Source organism: Mirounga angustirostris, unplaced genomic scaffold (assembly GCF_029215605.1).
Source record: "Mirounga angustirostris isolate CCGP_5_RB_7025 unplaced genomic scaffold, mMirAng1.0.hap1 SCAF_6, whole genome shotgun sequence".
Taxonomy (NCBI): domain Eukaryota; kingdom Metazoa; phylum Chordata; class Mammalia; order Carnivora; family Phocidae; genus Mirounga; species Mirounga angustirostris.
In genome coordinates this window covers 75843966-75867292 of record NW_026991714.1, presented here as the reverse complement: position 1 = coordinate 75867292, position 23327 = coordinate 75843966, and the positions used below count along the sequence as shown (strand labels likewise).

The window sequence follows — 23327 nt, the reverse complement described above, 5'->3', positions numbered from 1 at the left end:
TTAATTTGTAATTGGTATTTTCTTCCCTGTCCTTTTTTTCTGTTTGATTTTAGGTAATTTCTTAAGATTTAGCTTCCAGTTCAGTACTTTTCTCTTCAGTGGTGTTGAATTTTTTATTTAACACATCCTTTGAGTTTTTAATTTCAATGATTATATTTCTTAATATTTTTAAAAAGTATTTAATTTATTTGAGAGAGAGAGAGCATGAGCAGAGTGAGAGGGAGAAGCAGGCCACCCACTGAGCAGGGAGCCTGATGATGGGCTTGATCCCAGGACCCTGGGATTATGACCTGAGCCGAAGGCAGATGCTTAACCACCTGAGCCACCGAGGCCCCCTATTTCTTCATCTTGAAAAGCTCAATTTCTGCTTCCAATCTGCTGAATATATTTAGTGGTCTCTTTTTTTGCTTGCTCATTTTTTTTCCACCTCCATCTTTCATGTCTGTAAGCAACACCAAAGAGAGTGTTCCATATTCTGTATCGGATAATGCCAGTAAATCTGTGTTTGTGGCTTGTTACCTAGTGTCCATGGTGAGCTTTGATTGTGTGGTCATATTTGTTTGATAATTATATGGCAGAATCCTGAGGTCTTGTTGAAATTTGTGTGTGTTTGTTCTCGGAGCCAGGGGGGTGCTACAGAGTCAGGACCATGTTCGTTTCCTTTGGGAATCCTGGTCTCTGGTTGGGTTTTCCCTCCCTGCAGAAAGCAGAGGGTCTGGATGCCCCATCCCATTGCTGGTATTCACCTGGCCTCCACAGCAACTGCCGCTCTCTTCCTTGCTCAGATTTCAGTGCACTGTCCCTGCCATGTCTTCCTGGTGTTCGTTTCTCTAGCTGGAGCTAGCCAGTGTACTAGAAAGTATTCCCAAAATTAATTTATTCAGAACCTATTTCCAGCATAGCAGATGGGCCCTTCAAATACCTAGTCCACCGTAATTACTAAATTAGTAGTACCCAAGCAATACTTCACAGTCAGTTTTCTGTATGTACCCTTTATCAGTTTTCTTCAACTCTTAGAACTTTACTGGTACATTACTTTGTTTTACTCATGGCTACAGGCTAGCACGGTAGCGATCTCCTTGAGAGCTCGCTAATCCATATTGACACTCACATCACATACTATGGCCTTAAACTTTTGCCTGTGTTGGGTTGTTTGTTTTTTTTCCTAGTTAATCTACTAATGCACTAATTCTGGTTAATTTACTAATATTCCCTTCTTTGGAAATTCAAATCTCTACTTTTGGAATAATTCATAAGCACAGAGTTCTTATTCACTGCTTCTCCGTGTCTACTGTTAGAGTGTCATTTTTCTTTTTATCCAGAATCCTGGGTATAAAAGATTTAGTTGTGGATCTCTGCCTGTGGATGCCTTTCTCCCTCCCGTGGAGTGCAGAAAACAGGTGTTTACCATTGTGAATTAGAAGAGGCGTTGTCTCCCCAAACCCCCCTGTCCTTACATTGCATGTTCCCTTAATCGGCACAGAAAACAGCATGTCTTTGATCTGTAAAACGTCAAGTTGCCTTGGGCATCAGCACATGAAAACAGGTTTTGTTTCAAAATGGATGCCAACCGAGATTGCTGATTTCATAGTTTTTTAATTCATTCTACAGCAGAATCATCACCTGTGGGCTGCTGCACTTGACAGGTGTGTGTGGGTTACAGCTTTGGCATGGGAGTGCTTTGGGAGGCGTGTCTGCTCCAGAACATCTTCATGCTCTGTAGGTTGCAGGGAGGATTTTTGTAACACCAGTGTAATCATAAAAAGGCAGGCACTGGAAACATTCTCGGGAAACGCTGCACTCTGTGGCTAGAAATACTCTAAAGGAGTGGCTCTGTGCTTTTCCTTGGAAACCAGAAGCATCAGATGATTCTGTGGCTTTTCCTCCCGTGGACAGCAGTTACGTAGTCTGTGTCCTCATGTTTTGGGTTCTTGTTGGCTGTCAGTTCAGGCGCTAGGGAAGGTTTTCGCTTTCCAAGTGGTGTGGTTAGCTGAGCACTCCAGAAGCTTCTCCCGGGCAGCGGGGCAGGAGATGCAGAAGAGCTGAGGAGCTGCCAGGGGTGGCCGGTGCTTCCCAAGGAGCCACCGTGCAGGAGCGCACGCTGCCTGAGCGCGCAGAGAGGGATCGAATCCCCGTTCTGTCCCTTGTTCCTGGGCCCGGGCAGTGACTGGGTAGAGCGGCTGCTGGCCCTTTGGACTTCCCCATTCTCCTCTTTTACGGTGAACAAGTGTTCTTGGGAGGCTGAGATTTGGATCATTAGCATGATTTTAACACAGTCACCCGAATGCAGTTTCTTGCTGCGAAGTCTTGACTCTGGTCCTATCAGAGTGATGCAGAGAGACAGCCCAGGAATGCGGGCTCTCACATGTCCTTCTCAGGGAGGGTGTGAAGAACTGGGGTTTGACAGTCTTGTCAAGATGAGTCTGCTCATCAGGCCCCGTCATGTGACCCCGAGCAGTGCTTTGTGGCACGTCATGCCCCATGCCCCGTGTCTCATGACCTTGGCCCTAACTGGGCTTGTCTAGACCATGAATGGTTGGCTTCTCCTCTGACTCAGGACAGGACACTTGGCCATTCATAGCATTTTCCTCCTTTCCCACATGAGGTAATGAACTTGTCTATTTCTAAATAAGGTTTTGAAAAGCAGGCTTATTTTTGGCACCTTCTTTAACTTGACCTCCCTCCCACTCAGCAAATTCACATCCAAATGCTTGTTGTCATACCCTTTATTTGATGCCCACAGAAATGCCCACAGAATGACTTTTATTTGTCTTTTTCTCAGTCGGGGTGTATGGGGTTGACAGCATGGCCTAGAGGGAGTCATACTAGGTTCATTGGTAGCCAGACAACCTGAGTTCAAGCTGAAGTTCTGTTCACGGTCTTTATGACTTTGGTTGATGACTTAGCTTTTTCTGGGTTTTATTTTCCCACCTGATAACTACCTTAATCTGTTCCTGTGCTGGAACAGTCGTTCTCAAATGTTTTGCTCTTAAGAAACCCTTTATACTCTTAAATACAATTGAGGGCCCCAAAGAGTTTCACTTATGTGCGTTATATCTCGCATTTTACCGTAGGCAGAAAAATGGCCCCCAAAGATGTCCCCATCCTAATGCCCAGAACCTGTGAATATGTTACCTTATTACATGGCAAGAGAGACTGCAGATGTGCTTAAGTTAAGGATCTTGAGATGGGGAGAGGATCCTGAATGATCTGGTGTAACCAGGTAATCACCAGGGTCCCTATAAGGGGAGGCAGGAGGGAGTCAGGAGGATGGAAGCAGAGATTGAGGTCTTGCCATTGCTGGAAGGGAGGGGCTCATGAGCCAAGGAGCCCAGGCGACCTCTGGGAAAGGCCAGGGGGGAACTCAGTTCTACCAACACCTTCATGCTGGCCCCATAAGACTTGTTCTTAGACTTCTGACCTCCAGAACTATAAAATAATTTGTGTTTTTTTAAGCCATCATTTAATTAAGTTAAATTTAAATTTAAAATATTTTAAGCTGCCATTGAATTAAATTTAAATTTAAAAAGATAATTCATTTAAAAATAATGAACCATTATAGGTTGGCATAAATTACTTTTTTGGGGAAAATAAAATTTTCTAACTAGTAGTGAGAAGACTAGCACTGCTTTACATTTTGTAAATCTCTTTAATTCTGCCTTAATAGGAGACAGCTGGACGCTCACACCAGCTTCTGCCTTCAGTCTGTTGTGGTATCAGATGCCACATAGCCTCTAAAAACTCCCCCGTATGCTCACGAGAGAGTGAGCATTAAAGAGGCAAATCGTATCTTAGTGTTATTATTAAAATAGTTTTGGCCCCATGGATTACCTAAAAGGGGCGTGGGGTCTCCCAGGGGTCCCCAGACCCACTTTGGGAACTTCCAGGCTAGAATGTCGCCCCATGGCCACACCTAGCTGCAGAAGACACTGGGAGCTATGGTTCTTATGCTAGGCGCCAGTTACAAAAGTGGGGGTTCTGTTATTAAGAAAGAAAGGGAGAATGGACATTAAGGGATATATAGGAGCCTCAAATTCTTATTATATCGGAGTTTGATGCACATAGTAGGTAGATAATCACCAAAATGTTGGTTTCTGTTCTTGCCAGGAAAGATGGGCATTTCGCTTCAACTGCATCCTTTAGAAATACCTATGACAGGGCACAATGGTCCGTAGGCAGAGGCATAATTGCAGTGAATTGCATTTTTAGCATTTGTAGATAAATTATATAAGACATCTTTTGTTTGGTGCTCACAGGCAGCTTTTTGATATCGTGTTTGGGTCTTTTGAACTTAACAATATGCTTCCTTTCCTTGGGTAGGAGGAAATGTGGAATTGAAATGAGATTCAGACTAGCTTTGATTCACAGTTATTCTTCGTGGGTTTGAAAATACGGGGGTGTGACATTTCCTCTGGGTCATTCTGTAAACAGTTCCTACTGATCCCTGGCAGGGTTCCGTGGCCGAGGAATTACCCATTCCAGTTTCTGATGTGAAAGAGCAGCTAGGAATATGTGTGCTCCAAAGCTTATATATATAGATATTTTTTTTAAAGATTTTATTTATTTATTTGAGAGAGAGAATGAGACAGAGAGAGAGAGGATCAGAGGGAGAAGCAGACTCCCCGCCGAGCAGGGAGCCCGATGCGGGACTCGATCCAGGGACTCCAGGATCATGACCTGAGCCGAAAGCAGTCGCTCAACCAACTGAGCCACCCAGGCGCCCCTTGTTTTTTTTTTTGTTTGTTTGTTTGTTTTGTTTTTGAAAGAGAATGAGAGAAAGAGCGCACATGAGAGGGGGGAGGGTCAGAGGGAGAAGCAGACCCCCTACTGAGCAAGGAGCAGGATGCGGATGCAGGGCTCGGATGCGGGGCTTGACCCCGGGACTCCAGGATCATGACCTGAGCCGAAGGCAGTCGCTTAACCAACTGAGCCACCCAGGCGCCCCCTATTTTCTTTTTTTAAAGATTTTATTCATTTATTTGAGTGAGAGAGAGCACGAGCAGCGGGGAGGGGTAGAGGGAAAGGGAGAAGCAGGCTCCCTGCTGAGCAAGGAACCCAACTCTGGACTTGATCCCAGCCAAAGGCAGACAGACGCTTAACCAACTGAGCCACCCAGGCGCCCCCAAAGCTTATATTTTTAAAAGATGTGTACAAATACAGTTAAAATGGTTGGGGCTTAAGTGGCTTAATTTTGAGCTTAATATAAGGCTCAGTATCGATCTCACTAATTGATGACTGTGTTTAATGCATTCTTAGCGCTGTCCTCATCTTTAAGTCAATTATTGTAATACGTTTTGGGCTAGTGAGAGCTTGGGAGATACTTTTACATCTTAATGTGTGGTCTTGAACTATTATCCCAAACCCCTGGGGTGGGAGCAACTTTGTGTCTTTCATGCCTTGGATTGTCCATTTGCCAGATGAACTGGCCGGGAAGGGGAGTTTTGGCGTGGGATGGAGGGCAGTGCAGAAGCGGCATAGACGGTAACTTTAGAGCCTAGAGCACATGTCGGGGGAAGATGCCCTTGTCGGGGAGCCCCACCGGGGTGGGTGCTTTGGGGGCCAGAGGCCCACACCGGTGTCTGGTGAGCTTTCTGAGCTGGAGCTGAGAAGAGCAATTTTCCTTGCTTCGCTGTTTTTCAGTGGAATCTGTAGTGAAAACAGAGAGACTGAAAGCACTTTGGTGTAACTTGAACTTGTGGGACCGGAGACCTGCCGGTCCTTAGCAACTTGCAGCGCACAGCTCAGGGTCTTCAGCACCCAGCATCGTCATGATAGCATTGGTTACCCGTGATTGGGCACGATAGAGAAATTGTAAGTGAAACCAGTGGAAGGGTGACCCGTTAGTTTTTGAATATATTTCGGGCATGATTACCTGGTGGTTCTCCACGCCACACCAGCTATCCCTGAGATTCGCTGGGTCTTCCAGAAGGGGAGAGTGTGTCTGGCTGCCGTGCCTTCCCCTCTTCTCTTCAGAGGGCTTACGGTCATGACCACTGGTTCCCAGTCTGCCGACAGGCGGCAAAAATCACGGTGCTAGCTAAGAGAAGGCTGTGGTTACAAGCCGTGTAGTCATTTATTCCAACAGCTAGTGGTTTTGAAAGTATGGGCTGAAATAATTTTCTGATACTTTCAAATAATTGTAATACAATTAAGATTGCAAAAGAAATAGTGTTTTGATGTGGGAGTGCCTACCTTAATTAGTAAACGTGAATGCGTTCTATGTGCAGGAGGCCCGACTAGTTCAGGGCCAAGAGCAGGGTCTTAATGTGTCTCCCCAGCTCCTCAGCGTTTCTAACGGCTTCATTCACGACTGCCCCAAACTGGGAAACACTAAATCCTCCTTCAACTAGTGGTGGGCGCGTGAGCTGGGACGTCTGTCAATGGAATGCTAACTCAGCAGTGACAGGGACACACAGTTATTGGAATGAGTCTCATGTGCATTATACGTTTTGGGAAAGAAGCCAAACTCAAAAAGGTACATCCTGTGTGCCTCTCCAGGGTCCATGCTGTGTGATCCCATGTCTCGTGACGTTCTGGACAAGGCTGGAGGACAAGGTCAGAAGACAGATGAGTGGTCGTGAACGGGCAGGGAGGATGGACTTACAGAGGGCATAGGGAGCTCTTTGGAATGAATGAAATGTTCTGTATCTTGATGGTGGAGCTGATTACATGACTCTGTGGTTTGGACAAAAGTCAGAGAGCTGTGCCCTGAAAACAATGGGTTCCTGCATAAATTACGCCCGAGTAGATCTAACTTTAAGACGAAAACAGCGCCAGCAACAAAAATAAATAATTAACGACGAGCTTTGGTTTAACACCCACGAGGATGGCCGTGTCTGCCGCTTGTCTGTGATTGGATGGGATGCACTGGGTCCTCCGTTGTACAGGGCGGCTCACCGGGACGCCGCAGTGTAGCCTCTTGGGGACTCTGGACTCGAACCATTCCCACAGAGGTGGGTGCTCTAGTATTTGTTAGACCCGGAGGTTAAAACAGCTTCTGTTGGAGTGTTAGCGGAGACAATTGGAGGCACACGTCACCGTGTGAACATTTAATCAGGTGTCACTCTGTCTCTTCTCCGGGCTCCTTCGACGCTAAAAGTGTCATTAATAGGGGGCCTGGGTGGCTCAGTCGTTAAGCGTCTGCCTTCGGCTCAGGTCATGCTCTCAGGGTCCTGGGATCGAGCCCCACATCGGGCTCCCCACTCAGTGAGGAGTCTGCTTGCTCCCCCTGCTTGTGTGCGCGCTCTCTCTCTCACAAATAAATAAATAAATAAAATCTTTTTAAAAAAGTGTCATTAATAGAGCAGATGAGGTTTTGCATTGTTTTCGACCTCAGCCGTAATTGTGCTGTGATCTCCCCACCCCCCACGGATTACAAAATGTCCCGTTAGGTTCAGTGTGGTGGGGGGAGGGAGGGCTGATCTCGGCCCGACTGCCCGTAGTCTAATTTAAATATAACTCCCAAGAGTTGGCAGCCAGAACTGGAAGATTCAGACGGGAAATGAGAAGATCTGGAGCTGTGAAGCAGTGTCTCTCGATAATCAACAGCCTTTGTAAATCAAAGTCAAAAGCTGATTTTGAAAGGAGATTTACACAGTGAACGCTTGGCTGTGATTTCGGGGAGTGACAGGTCCAGGGCCTGCTGGCGAAGCAGACAGGTGGGTAATGCCTATTGGATGACAACAGGTTTTTCCCAGCAGAAGACTCCTCGTTAATTTTTTTTTAAGATTTTATTTATTTATTTGAGAGAGAGAGAATGAAAGAGAGCACATGAGAGGGGGGAGGGTCAGAGGGAGAAGCAGACTCCCCGCCGAGCGGGAGCCCGATGCGGGACTCGATCCCGGGACTCCAGGATCATGACCCGAGCTGAAGGCAGTCGCTTAACCAATTGAGCCACCCAGGCACCCAAGACTCCTCGTTAATTTGAAACTGGTGCTTCCTAGATTGGTTTGGCATTAGTGCAATCCAGTAATCATTTCTGTCAGGCAAGCCCTTACTAATCATCCTCCTGTTAGGAGGGAGCGGTTGGTTGGCGCAGGTCCTGGTCCGGGAGCTCCCCATCCCCCAGGCTCTGCCAGGCCCCGCACAGCCCCGTAAATCCCGCCACGGCGGATACCCCGGGGGAGGAGGCCCAGACCCGAGGGGTGACTGCTTGAGGTGGGCCTTGATGTGTAGGTAGGATTTGGTCTGGTGCAGGAAAGAGAAAGCCGGGGCCGTTCAGGCAGAAGGAGCTGAGTGCTGTGGGGAAGCCTTTTATTATTATTTTTTTTATTAATTTTTTTCTCCAACTTCATTGAGAAATATGAAACCTCTTGCAGTCAGGGAGTCATAACCTGAACACTAGGCAAAGAATTTCTTCCTTCCCTCCGTGCCTACCTAAGAGTTAAAATAAAAGCATTGCATTTATAGTAAATATTCAGAGTGTCCAAAAAGATATAAAATTATGTCATTTACCGCCTTTTCCCCTCCGCATCTGTTTCTCTTGCTGTCGTCCTTAACTACCATAACATTTATGTTGTGAAGCACACATGGATTATCTTATGCTTCTGTGGATCAGGAGCCCGATGTGGGTCTCAACACTGGGTTAAAATCAACCTGTCAGAGGCTTCAGGTCTTGCCCGCCTTCTGCCACTTTTCTTTGGTTTGTGGCCTCTTCCTCCATTGTGTCTGTGACCACTCCTCTGTCATCAAACCCAGGACAGGGTCTCTGATTTTAAGGCCCCATATGATTAGATAGGGCCCACTGGAGAATCCTGGATACTCATGCCACCTTAGTATCCTCAATTGAGCCATCTGCAAAGCCCCTTTTGCCGTGTGAGCTAATGTATTTACAATCCCGGGGTGGGGGGGTTAGGATGTGAACATGGGGGCATTACTTTGTCCCCTATCTCCTCCCACCCTTCTTTTTTTTTCCCTCCCTGCTGGTATACTATTTGGACACCAAAGCTAGTATACAAAATTTATTTTTATCCATTTGATCAGTATGTCAAGTTGTATACCTTAAACTTCATTCCTTTTATTAGCACCCACCTTTAAAGCTCGACAAGAGTATTCTAGTTAGCTGGTATTACTTTTTTTTTTTTTTTGAAGGTCACAACCAATGCTGGAGTGACCATCATCGGATGTATATCCTGACATATTTTTCCACACATGTCCGTAGGAAAGATATACTGAATTGCTGGAATAAAAGTGTCTGTGGGTTGTTAATGTTGAAAGAAGACTATGAGGGATTAATCAAAGGGCAGAGGAATATTGATGAAGAGAGGGAGTTCTTCAAGCGCGTTAGGGAAGGAAGCAAGCATTCACTTACGGTTTATTTGGGGCCGTTCACGTGCTAGTGGACTGACTTCCTCTTTCTCATTTGCTGTCTCACTGTGACACGCGCGAGCTGTTGTTGACCCGTTTGTTGAGGAGGGAAGTGAGCCATCGAGGCTCAGTCCGCAGACTGCAACTGACCTGCCAACGCTGGGGACACCGTCCGTGTCAAGGACGCTGGGGGCCCCTTCTGTACCCTATATCTCGGTCCTCAAGTGTGGGCAGCAGAATGGTGGGTCTTTTAATTTTCCTAGATTGTTACGCTCTTCAAATGTTTGAGGGGCTCTTACGGACATTCTTATGTGATTTTTACTTAAAAACTCACTGGATGAGCAACTCTGTTTTTTTTTTTCCTTAAACTTTATTTATTTAAGTCATCTCTACACCCAGCATGGAGCTCCAGCTCATGACACGGAGATCAAGAGCCGCATGCTCCACCGACTGAGCCAGCCAGGCGCCCCATGGTTACGGTTTTAGGTAGAGCATTGCACACGGCACCCTGCGTGGTCCGAAGCCCGAGGTGGCCAGGGACTCTTGGCTGAGTGGCTGGGCTGGGGGCTTGTGCCGGGATGGGGGTGGGGGGCCATCCCTGATGGGATCTGTCGTGGGGCTTCAGCTGGCCCCATCCCGTCTCCCTCTGAGCTGCGGTCTGGAGCCCCTGGTCAGAACAGAAGTTCTCCTGGGAGGTGCCACTTGGGCACTTAGTGTATTGGGGTCAAAGCCCCTGAGGATGGCATGAGGCCATTTAGGCCCGTTGCTCCAAGAGAGCTCTAAGCACACATCACTGCCAGCGTGGTCTGGCCTGGCAGGCCCTGTGGTGGCTGGTGGCCGTGAGCCGGCTAATTTGGGGAAGAGTGAGAGGCGGTTGGATGCCACAGTAAACTGATTTGGGTACAGGTGACCCCCCCCTCCCCCTGCCAGCTCAGGCCTTCCTCCCCTCTCTTGTACAGAAGGGATCGTGCGAGCAAAGTTGTGTTGATTGCCACTCCCGAGGGAGCGGTGTTCTGGACAGGAGTGTCAGGGCCCTGGCTGGTTCCCTCTTGAGCCTCGGTGTCCCCAGGCTTCGGGCTCAGCAGGGCTGCATGGGCGTGCAGGGCAGGGGCTGCCTGTGTAGGCTCAGCCCAGGGGCAGCTGCAAGAAAGGAGAGGGATAAGGTCCTTCTGTTTTGCTTTGGCTCCTCTCTAGAAGCTTCCGTAGGGTCTTCATAATGTTACGGGGTTCCTTAGGCCAGCTAGACGTGGGGTGTGTATGCTGAGGGTCTCAGGGACCTCCTGCGAGGGGAGGTCCTGACGGAGGGACAGGGATGGAGTCTTCGGCTGTGTGACCTCGTGCCGATCACGGCCGCTCTCTGGGCCCGTCGGCGGGGGCCTTGGGCTCAAGCAGCGGAGCCCGCACTTGGTAAAGCCCCTTGTGGTATGGGGATACCGCGCGCTGATCACTGTGCTTTGCCGAGATTTTGGAGTCTGACAGGGCTGCTTCTCGTTCGTGGGTCGCAGCAGTTAAGAGCTCTGCGAGCCTGAACCCATGACGTCCTCGTCTTCCCTGCTGGTCCGAGGGGGGTTGGGTCACGTGGCTCTTGCAGGGGTGCAGTTGGGGTAAGCGGGCGCACGTGCGAGCAACACACTTGGCCTGGTTGGTGTCCAGCTGGCAGATGGAGGCTGCCACTCACGTGGGAACCACGGGCTGTGTGCAGGTGTTTTATGTCCTGCCGGAGTGAGTGGCTCCCCTAGCTCTGATTTTTTAAAAGTCTGATAACTGTGTACTGGCAGGACGTCCTGTCTCCCCAGGGCCTGCTGTTCCTCTAGCTCCTTTTCACTGGCTCCTGGAGGACTGTCTGTCCTGGGCTGTGAGGCTCCAGGAGTGGACACTTCTGCTTGCTGGGCTTCCCGTGACAGGCTGACCCTGTCACATGCGGTGAAACTGAGAGCGGACCCACTTGGGACCTCATTATTTCATCACAGCCTGTTACTAGGACCGGAGGGCGCGAGGTGTAGACGACACAGTGTGAAAATGCAACAGTGCGTTCTCCTGGACAGAGAGCACAGGGGAGCTAAGGCGAAGGCGAAGTCTCTTCCCAAGTAGTTTTTGAACTCTGCTGTTTTTGACGCACTGGAGATGCCAGAGTGAGTTCAGCTGAGGTGGTTCTTGCCATGGAGATGGTTGGGAGCTTCCTGGGGCGGGACAGATCTTGAATCGCAGAAACGGGGCATCGGAGATGTGTACTGTACAATCTGCAGGGATGCGGGTCAGGAAAGCCACCTGGCAGTGACTGTGAGCTGCAGGGATGACAGGGAGGGATGCTGGGGAGATGGGGAAGGTCTCCCCAGGCTGAAGGGACACCAGCAAAGGCCCTGGGGCAGAAAGGAGCTAGGCACGTTAGAGAAACTGAAGGAAGGCTAGTGAGCTCTGGGAAGGGGGCGGGTATGGCGGGAATGATTAGAGGCGGGCAGGGCTGGCCTGTGCCTGCAGGGTCTGGACATGAAGGAGGGTCCAGATTTCATTCCAGAGAGCCGTGGGAAGCATGGAGCTGTTTAGAGAAGGCCATGATATGGTTACATGTGCCTTAATTTAAAAAAATGACCCTGGCTTCTTAGTGAATAGGCATGTGGGCCGGGAACCTGAAGGACATGGGGAGACAGGTGTAGAGCTTCTGCGGTCATCCAGGCTTGTGAGGACAAGGCCTTGTGTTGCTCAGGGAGGGACTGGAGATGAACATGGAGGAGGTACAGTCTACATGACGGGCTGATTGGATGGGAAGATGTGGAGCTGCCAGGGGAGGGGTGGCGCCATCTGGGCAGAGAGAAAATTGGGGCATTTGTGGTTTGGATGGGGGAGTGTCTGCTGCACATTCTCCTTCCCCTTAGGGGACATGCTCCCCTTGGATATCGTGTGGCTTTGCTCCCCATCTCCCTGGGGGCTCTGCTCGGAGGGCCCCTTACGGGGAAGCCCGCTGGGACCACAGTGGCCACATCTGTCCTGCTCCTGCTCGGTCTTGCTTGCTGGCCAGTGAGGGCTGACCAACAGCTTGTTGGTTCTTTGCTTACAGTACTTACATCCTCTAGCGGGAAGTGAGCTTCTTGAGGGCAGGGGTTTTTAATCTGTGTTATTCCGGTTGTGTCCACAGCATCGAGGACAGTGCCTGGCACATAGAAGGCCGTCCGTCCGTAAGTACTTGCGGAAGGAATCGTGACTTTGATTTGGCTTCTGGTTTTTGTATCCTTTTCAAACTTGATTGACTTGTAATTAACCTCAGGCCAGAAATAGGTGGGCGGTGGGGGGGTGATATTTTGATACTCTACTGCTCATTTGATAAGTCAAGACTTTTTTTTAAGGCAGGATGAGTAGAAACTTTTTTTTTTTTTAATTCAGTGTTAGGTTAGACGTGATCGAAGAAAGCAACCACGAAAATGTTGGAGTATCACGTATTTTTGGTTCTATACTAGTGATTTGTAGACACCTAGCTCTCAGTCTGATATATTGTTCAGATTTGGGGGCTAAATTACAGCACCTTGCACTTCCTCTAAGCTAATTGCTAGTTTTTCTTGCAGGGTCCATTGGCCTTTGATGCCTTCTTTATACTTTCTGGGGAAAGGTGTGAGGCTAGGATCAAAACTCCCTGAAAGAGAAATCTGAGAGGAGCACAGGATAAAAACCTCCTGTTAGAGAGATATCGGTGGATCTCTGGGTCGCTACATAGCTAGCAGTTTGAAAGGACTGAGAGCTCAGAAATGTTTTCCTAAATCGTTACGACTTTTTGGGAATCAATCAACTGCTATTCCTTGTGAGACAGGAGCAGGATCTATGCTGTGAAAGAGGAGGCAGTGTATGGAATGGTTCTGAGTGTAGCTGTCGGAGCATGAACACCCCCCTGCCCCCCTTCATCCACTGTTTGTGTAACCCTGAACAAGTCACGTAACCCATTTCTCTAAAATGGGCATCACCAAAATTGTATTATGATTTGAGGGGTTGGGAGAAGACAAATATTCATTATTGTTACCATTTATAAGCTAACATAATTGATGCTCTTTTGCTAAGTGGAATTTAAAGGTGGAATGGTCTTAAAGAGAGCTAAGTGTTATGGTGTATCATTGGTCCAATCCAGTGTTCCCCAAACTTGCCCGAGTATAAGAATCTCCTCGGGGTGCTTGTTAAAAGTAGAGATTCTCAGGCACCACCCAGGCTTGCTGAATCAGATCTCCAGAGGAGGGGCCTGGGAATCTTGCTAGGTGGGCAGGGTGGTGACACACTGGGATTTTGTGAGCCCGTTCTTGGTTGCAAAATTCTGCCTGGTGGATTCCAGATATGTGTTTATGCTTGTCAGATTGTGTCCCAATTTTTAGATAGGAAATACGGTCACTGTTCATATAGGCCATCTCATTCAGAATCTTCCTTAATCAGAGCAGATAGAACATGTTTCTGGGTTCCCAGGAACATGAGAGGATGTGTAGTTGTGGTGTTGGTGTAACTTACTCAGATTTCTTGGCCTTTGTTCTTTCTCTTTGTAAAACCTGTATGATCTTAATAACTTGCCATGTTAAATACATAGAGCAACAGAGTCAGTATATCCTGACAGCTGTCTGTCCTCCTGAGTCTCCGCGACCTCAGTCACTCTGGGCTGTCAGGATGACAGTGACTGTGGAACAGTAAATGCCCATGGAGGTGACCCCCAGGCTTTGTTCGTCAGCGGCCAGGCCAGCAGCTTTGTGCTTTTCTTCCTCTGACGGCTGGAAACCAGGAAGGAACGTTTCACTTGACTGCACTTAGGACAGCATGTTCTTAATCACCTGTTCTGGAAAAACAGCATTTTGTTGTTTTCACACAAGCCCGCAAGCTCATTTCCCCTCTCTGCCCAGGCAGTAGCTAATCATTTCCCTCTCAGTGACAAAGGCAGATGAGCATCTGAGACTTTTACTCAGAGGGCTGAGCCTTCTGCAGACCTCTGGGAGGAGTACAGGACTCTCATTTTTCAGTAAGGTGGCACTCCCCACCCAGCTGGGGCTTGGGTGGTAGTTCCCTCACAGGATTTTAGGAAGAGTTGAGAATTTCTCCGGCAGCCATTGTTTGTATGGGCCTTAGTTTCATGCTGATCTTTTAGTTCACCTTATTTCAGGTTGGACTCAACTGTATCCATTTGAATTATCTTGGGAGAAATTGATTTGTCCTGAGAATCTTATTTGGATGATAAGTTCATTTTCACACCTGTGACAGATCAACCCACTTTTTGGAGCTTTTGTTAAGATCACAAAGTTGATGTATATTTATAAATTTGCACATTTTTACTTCCTTAGAAAAAGTTTGTGAGTTCTTGAGGGCATCTGCCTAAATACATTGAAAGTGAAGGATCTGGAGATTGAAAGACAAGTATTTCTTCCTTTTTTCCCCTGCCCTCATGTTCTCAGGTGACAAAGTTTTGGCTTGGCACAGTATCAAGTAGCAGAATGCTAAAATTTTAGTGAATTTAAAAACAACTCGTCAGGAAAATGTGAAATGTGGGCAGGTATTTGTTGGTCTGTGGACAAGCCTGAAGGACAAAGCCTTCCAGTTAGAAAGGGTTAGAGGTGGGTCCGTGTGCGATGTTGGCTTGCTTGTCTCTCATGGGCGGATAGCAGGAAGCAGGTCCTCAGTGGGGACTCTCCCCTAACCCTCTTGGGGATTACGGGGTGAGCCTAGGCCTAGCACAGCTTTCCTTCCCGGCTTTTCTTGCTGGTCTGGCTTTCTCTTGCTTTCCTTATTTGTAAATCATCTTGGTGTGGGGAAAAGCCAGAGGTGGAAATTCAGTCATGTGTTATAGGCAGGAGAGCTGATGACAGTTGAGTGGTTCTGTCCTGTCACAGCTGCAGATGGAGGTCTTGTGAAGCGTGTTAGACATCTCTATGTTGCACGTACAGTTCTCGGAAATAAAGACACGGTCTCTGTCCGCAAAGCAAGCCCTCTGCCCAAAGGAACAAATTTAAGAAAACCCCAAAACCCAATTCCTCTCTTCCCCAAGCAAACACACGTACAACAAAAATGGACAATGAAGCCAGATGTGCAACTCTAATTTCATTAAGTACCCATACTTAAAATCGTAAGCGTTTATGTAATTACGTCTAATCATCTAAGAAATTAGTCCTAAGATTTTTATGTTTAAGGTTTTAATGATGCCATGCATTTGAGTATCTCACCACATTGTCTGACGTCTTTGAAAGTGGGGTTCCTATTTCAGCCTCCTTCGGAAACTTGTGTGGCACCAAACACAGGACAGAGCACCTGACCAGGTTTTAGAGACGACTTGTTGAATTGCACCGAAGCATGACTCAGTCCGTCTGTGTGGGTGGAATTAGGCTCTGCTTGCTTGTGGGTGTCCACATATTCATGATGTTTATTTACAAGCTGTTTTGGCTCAAGAAATGCCTGCTAATTTTTCTCCGTCTGTGTGTGAATCATAGAATTATCTCTGCAAATTAATTTCCTTAATTAACCCAGAGAAGAGGGAAAACTCAAACATATTTCATTAAGTGCTCTGCTTAGGATAATTAAAACAATGTAACAAAGTACCTTTGTATATAATACACAATTTTGTCTAAAAATGATGTATAAAACATGTACTTGTCAGTAGTTGCCACTTAATTTTCAGATAATTTAGGACCCTGTTTTCATTTGTGTTAGAATGGTAGAATTTGTAGGGGCGCCTGGGTGGCTCAGTTGTTTAAGCGTCTGCCTTCAGCTCAGGTCATGATCTCGGGGTTCTGGGATCGAGCCCCACATCGGGCTCCCTGTTCAGCGGGGAGTCTGCTTCTCACTCTCTCTCTGCCCCTTGCCCTGCTCCTGCTTTCTCTCTCTAAGAAATAAATAAAACCTTAAAAAGAAAAGCAAAGCAGATTGGATTTACAGAAGAGATGAGACCTACTGGATTTTATTCTACTCTTCCCTTCCCTACTACCTCTGTTGATGTATTTTTATCTTTGTAGATTGGGGAATTCAGTAAGTAGGAAGTGTCTTACTTTTTTAAAGTAAGGTTTAGGGGCACCTGGGTGGCTCAGTTGGTTAAGTGTCTGCCTATGGCTCAGGTCATGATCCCAGGGTCCTGGGATTGAGTCTCGCATCGGGCTCCTTGCTCAGCAGGGAGTCTGCTTCTCCCTCTGCGCCTCTCCTCATGCTGTCTCTTTCTCTCTCTCACAAATAAATAAAAACCAGGAAAAAAAAAAGGAATCGTAGAATTGTAGGCAAGATTCCTTCCCTGGGTCCCTTCCTCAGCATTGAAGGCCCATCCTGGGAGGTGCTGTGATGGACAAGGAAGAGGGCCTTCCCTTGGTGCAGGAATGGGGGCCGAGGCCAGGCACGTTTGGGGAAATATAGGTGTTCTTACCAGAGCACAAGTCGCAAGAGAGGAAGACAAGAGATGACTCTGGCAAGGCTGGGTTACTCTGTGCAGATCCTGGCTGTCTGCAGAGAAGGCTTGACTTACTCTTTGTGCTCTAAGTAGGAAGTGACGAGGCCCAGTTTCTGCTGGGGAAGACCTCTTCTGCACCGTGCTGGCTAGAGGACTGGAGTTCCCAGCCCTGCCTGAGCCTGTCTCTGCTTCATTCCCCTGGAAGCACTGGTCACCAGGGCACAAAGTGTATCTTTATTTATTTGCTTGCCCACTGGCTGCCTTTCATCCGTCCTCAAGAACAGGGATGTCGGTTTCCCCACTGCCATCTCCAGTATCACCAGAATGCCTGGCAAGTAACAGGTGCTCAGCAAATATTGATTAACCAATCAACTGCAGAGGCTAGTTTCTGAAATTAAAGTATGTCATTGTTCTCCCCCCTAATTTAGTAATTGATTTAGAGAGGAAAAATTAGTATCAGTTCAGTGTGGAAACTGGACAACAGCTTAAACAGAGGGTCAAAGTTAACATCACCAGTGAGGGCCAGTGGGTATCACGTGGCCCTGGATGTGATGGTCTTAGTTCATACCCCAGCCAAGAACGTGGCATCGGAATGGGATCCTGAGGAAACACTGGACGCACAAAGGATATGCTCTGAAATAACTGGTCAGTGTCACCGCGGGCTGTCTTAGGATTGGTCAAGGAGTTCTTCCAAAAACAGGTTGATTTCCCATGCTAAATCTTGAACCAACAGTGAAAGATGAAAAGTTACATACCCATATACCATAGTTACTGAAATTAGAAAGCGATTTAAAGCATTTTAATGCAACAGTGGTTGAAACGGTTTCTGGCTAAACCCAAACTAATGCCATTATCAGGGCATCTCTGTGTTTCCCACTTCTTTGGGTTCATGGGAGAAAGAGGTTAACATGAGCTTACAAAGATGGAGAGCTGGCGACGGTGCAGAAACCCAAAGCCAGCATCATGATTACAGTTTTGGAGTGTTACCTTACATGAACATTTCTCTATGCGTCAAAATTTTAAGGAGTAATTTAAGTGCATTGTAATATTAATGGGATCTGAATCAGAATCCCTATGATATTAAAAGTGTTAATAACCATAAAGTGCTTAGAAAAATGCCCGGTGCACACATATATATAAGGGGTCTAGAAGTGTTTTCCATGGTGAATTAGCACCCTTTCAGTTAAACTTTTATTTTTAAATCCATTTCTATTTATTTGATTTGCTTAAAGGTGAAGTACATGTATATCAGCCTCAGGTTCCCAAATATTTTATATTTCACGGTGAGTTATTAGTAAATCCATAGGAACAGAACTAACAGCACTTATTTGGTGGGGGTTTGCATTAAATGATTTCTGTCTTCCCCTCAAGTTCTGTGAATTTATAAGAGATGTCAGATAAAGGTGCAAAATAAAAGATCCCCAGATAGGCTTGTTTCTTTAATACAGGACTTGATTTAGTCAAAGCCACACATTTGAAAGAGCCATCTGACATTGACTCTTTAATTTATTAACTGAGAGAACAGAGAGAAACAATCTTGTCTCACAATGTTCTCTACCTTTCTGCTATAACTAGATTAGATATAATTTAAAATAGGTGACAAGTTCTCATCACCACTTCAATGACAGCTTTGCGGCTTGAGGAGAAAATGTGTGAATTACACAGAACAGGCTTACTGCATCAACGGGAGGAAAGGATATGCAGGTATAAAATGCTAACTATGAGATCTTTTTGTGATCTACGTTTTAGTGGCATTCTGGTAGTCACGAACCATTCCCCTCGTCCTCGTCACCTGTCCTTCTTTCAGTGCTGGTGAGGCCTGGGCCAAGTGCATAATCCAGTTCTGTAATGTAATTCTCCCAACACCTTCTAGAAGTGAGTGTTTCATAGATGAGTAATTTATGAGCTCAATTTCATTAATGAGTAAACTGAAGTTGAGAAAAGGCACTTTACCTGTCTCAGAAGTGGTACTTTCAGATTGGAATACAGGGTGATTTTGTGTCCAAAGTTTTCTGTTTTTGTTTTTTGGGGGTTTTGGTTTGTTTTTTAAATCTTAGCTGTTCTGTGAAAATTCTCTCTCAGAATTACTTCTCAGCATACTCACGAGAAACAGGTTTGCTAACATTCTTAACTGCATAAGTGAGACGAAAATTTAGTTCAATTAACCACTTTTAAAGTTTGAAAAATCAAACATTTGCATTAGGATGGCTACTGTAAGCCAACCAACCCAGAAAATGTAAACGTGGGTGAGACTGTGGAGAGATCCCAGAACCTCAAGCTACGATGATGAGCATGGAATGGGGTTCGCTCACTCCCTGGATGAGGGACTTTGCCCAGACCTGGGGGCTGTGCTGTGAGTGTTGGTTCGTGGGGAGTCTGAAGCTCCTGAGGGATTTGCAACTTACTGGAGCCAAAGAACCATGTTGTTGCTCTGGTTTCCATCTGTACGTGGGTGTCACCCATTCATGGGACATTTCTCTGCCAACTTCTTGCTTGTTAACCTATTGTGGGTGGGTGGGGGGGTTTAAGCTTACTCGTATCTATGCATTTCTGCAAATGCAAACATTGTTTGCTACTTTTCACCATCTCTCCAACGTCACATCTCATGAGGGTGTGAGGATGTTCAAAGAAACTGGTTTAGGGTTGTTTTAATTGCTTGGTTATATATTTCAGCATTTAACCTGGAGTTTGGAAGCTGGGCTTTGTTTTTTTTTTTTTTTTTTAAAGATTTTATTTATTTATTCATGAGAGATAGAGAGAGAGAGAGGCAGAGGCAGAGGGAGAAGCAGGCTCCCCGCGGAGCAGGGAGCCTGATGCGGGACTCGATCCCAGGACCCCGGGATCATGACCTGAGCCGAAGGCAGACGCCCAACCGACTGAGCCACCCAGGCGTCCCTGGGCTTTGTTTTAATCCTCTAGGCTGTTTATTGTGCGACGCACCTGGAAACCTCTGCGTGTACCATGCCTCAGTAGTCAATGCCATTAGTAGGTCTTTTTTTTTTCTTTTTTTTAAGCAAGACAAAACACTAGTTTGCAGGTTGGTTTTGAAGACCCATTTGCTAAAATGTCAATATCACTAATGAATAGACCCTACCTTTTAATTAATTAATTTTTACTAATTGTCCTTGTCACTGGTGATTGGGGGTGGGGGCCGTTGCTGAGCTTTTGAAAGTGTGTAGCTGGGTTCTAGCGTGGTCTTGAGCGGCCATGGAGTGGGAGCACCACTGAGCACCTATTAGCCATTAGCCCTGCACTGAGGTACTAGAGCTAACATTCACTGAGCCGCTACTCAGCAGCTCAGTCTTATGGATGAGGACACCGAAGAGGTTAAGCTGAGCACATGGTGGGGGTGCTCAGAGTTCGTAAGTGTAGGGCCAGGATATGAACGTGGGCAGTTACTCCAGGCCCCCATCGTGGTATCACAGCAAGAACCCTGGGAGGTAGATGACCGTATTTCCAGTTTACCTGTGAGGAGCTTGAGGTTCAGAATGAAATGATGTAACCATAGTTCATTAAAGGGCACCCAGCTCCTGAGAAACCATGTGGTCTGAAACCCGGATTCCTCAGTGTTGCTCACAGTTGTTATTTAAGGCGGGACCACCTGTGTGGGCCTGTCCCACATACTTGAGGCCACTGGGCCTCTCTGGACCCCACTCACTGGCTGCCAGTAGGCACCCCAAGGATGGTGCCACCCAAGAATGCCCCCACGTTTCTAATGCCTTCTACTAGATGTCATATTTACATTACTTAATTTTAAATTTGTCTCATACCATTATACCACATTGCCTCCCACGGTAATTTTTTAATCAACAGTAATCAAACTCGACTCTTGCTCATAATTTGGAATAGTTAGAATAATTGTAATAATTATAAATGCAAATCATTTCAATACAGAATTGGAGATGAGAGATCTCATCTCACCTGGCTTCCTATTTCACAGATTACACACACACACACACACACACACAGAGGCACGGAGATGGCAAAGAATAAATTGGCCGCTGACTGGACTCACCCTCTGTGGATGTGGGGACCATTTCTTCTCATTAGTAGATGGCTTTGGGCAAATGTATTTGAGTGAGCTGTGTTTATTTTCTAATGAATGATTTTTGGCCTTTCCAACGGAGACGTTTGGGGGGCTGATGTGATCGAGTTGAAATAGTACACCATGGAGCAGCAGGACGGGCTTGTAGCGATTTTGGAAACATTACTTCGAATGTGGTCTTTCCTTTAAACAACGCTGACAGCACTGGGGACTTGTGATGAGACTTGTCTCTTTTACCCCAGCAAATTTTCGTGTAGGCTGCCCTAGATTTTAAGGAGACTAAAAGGCAGGTTAAGTTATCTCACATTTACTAAGCCTGAAGGCTCCCATCAGGATTTTTGGAGAATGAAAAATGGTATTGTTTGAAGACATGCACTTGTTCAGAAAATTTATTGTATCCCTGTCGTGTGGCAGGTAGAATTTTAAGTTCTGTGTATGAATTGGGCATGGATTTTGGCTGTTGCTTATGGTACTGGTGATTTTTATGCCCTTTCTGTATCCTGAATAAAACATATTTTAAAAGATTACTTGTCTACCTTCCCTTAGGTCACCCGACAACTGTTGTGCTCCTTGTGTAGGAACAGGGTTAGAGATTCGTTCCGGTAAACGTACCCTCTCTCCACCTGACAGTATGGCCCTCATTCATTTCATGGTATGCCTATAGAATATGAAATGTGTTTTTTAAGAACACATTTAATAAAGAAGTTGATTCATTATGCAAGGAAGGTCATCAGATAATTGTATCTTTTTTAAAAGCATCTCTAACCTCACGGAGTTGATTTGGCCTCAGATTTGGATCATATTGAAATCATCAACAAAACGAAAGACAGCCTACTGAATGGGAGAAGGTATCTGCAAATCATATATCCAATAAGGAGTTAGTATCCAAAATACGTAAAGAACTTATACAACTTAATATCAGAAAACAAACAACCTGGTTAAAAAATGAGCGCAGGACTTGAATAGACATTCTTTTTTTTTTCCAAAGAAGACATACAGATGCCCAACAGATACATGAAGAGATGCTTAAAATCACTCATCATCAGGGAAACGCAAATCAGAGCCATAGGAGATGTATCACCTAATACCTGTCAGGATGGCTGCTATCAAAAAGACAAAAATAACACGTGTTATGAAGATGTGGAGAGAAGAGAACCCTGTTGGTGGGAATATAAATTGGTGCAGCCACTGGAGGTTCTGCAAAAAATTAAAAATTAAAAAATTAAAAATAGAATTATCATATAATCTGGCAGTTCCACTTCTGGTTACTTATCTGAAGAAAATGAAAACACTAATTGGAAGAGATATCTGCACCCCCATGTTTACCGCAGCATTATGTACAGTAGCCTGGATATGGCTATTCATCAGTAAATGAATGGATAAGGAAGATTTGGTGTTTATGTGTATGCGCGCGCGCACGTGCGCACACACTCACAGACACACACAGACACACGGGAATATTACTCAGCCATAAAAAAAAAAAAATCTTGCCATTTGCTTACAATATGGGTAGGCCTAGGGAGTATTATGCTAAGTGAAGTAAGTCAGACAAGGACAAACACTGTATGATTTCACTTTTATGCGGAATCTAAAATATAAAACAACTGAACAAACAAAACAAAATGGAAACAGACTCCCAGATAAAAGAAGCAAATTGTTGATTACCAGCAGGGCAGGGGCTGGGGGACGGGAGAAGTAGGTGAAGGAGATTCAGAGGTCAACTGCCAGTTAAAAGTAAGTCATGGGATATAATGTACAGTATAGAGAATACAGTCAGTAATATTGTAATAACTTTGTATGGTAACAGATGGTAACTAGATTTATCATGGGGATCATTTCATAATGTATGAAAATACTGAATCATTATGATGTATACCTGAAACTAATAGAATATTGTATGTCACTTCTACTTCAATTAAAAAAAAAAAACAGCAAAAAAAAAAAAAATTGGATTGTGGTTAATCAGTTAAGCCACAGAACTTGAGGAAACTGATAAATCCAGAAATGTCTTCTGGTGAATGATGGGAAAGAATGTGCAGGTGTTGGAGTAAACCTTCTCCAGATGCCCTTACACAAATTTAGAGGTGTTGAGGGATATGCATTTCTTACTGACTGTGGGAAAGAAATTTGAAACTGCTGATACGGATCTTTCATTACTAATTCATAAATCAGAGAGGTTGTTTTGAAATCACCCAAGTCCCAGTAACAGGAAAATAATTCTCCTTCTCCTCCTCCTTGTATGGTGACTGGGAGTGTGACTTGGGAGAAGTGTTTGAATCAGTAACTCCCTTTGCAGACACTTCAACTGATTGAGAGCTATCTTATGCCTTTTTTGCTGTCATGAGGGAAAGACCACTGATTAAAAAGCTTGCTATTGGAGAACTCTTAAAAAATAAAACCGACGAAACAACAGATTTAGGGCACCTGGGCTCGTTCATCCTGATTTGCATACCTATTATTATACTCATAGCAATGGCGTATCAGGGTTGTCAACATTCTTACTGATGACCTTGACTCATGAAGATCATGTGGAATTTGGTTCTGGGGATCGTTAAAAAAAACTAGGAAGTAACCCAAGAAGTATATTTAAAGAAG

At 45.8% G+C, this 23327-nt stretch overlaps 1 protein-coding gene across 18 annotated transcripts in view; it reads left to right on the top strand.

Annotated features, from left to right (window-relative positions):
- Positions 1-23327, top strand: part of SGMS1 (sphingomyelin synthase 1) — a 265936-nt gene that overhangs the window by 90846 nt on the left and 151763 nt on the right. For 3 of the 18 annotated variants that reach the window (XM_064594557.1, XM_064594551.1, XM_064594547.1), the window contains one exon: positions 12440-12479. The exons of the other annotated variants lie outside the window; for them this stretch is intronic. The gene's annotated coding sequence lies outside the window, so the exon portion shown is untranslated. The remainder of the gene's footprint in view (positions 1-12439; positions 12480-23327) is intronic. 18 annotated transcript variants of the gene reach the window in all.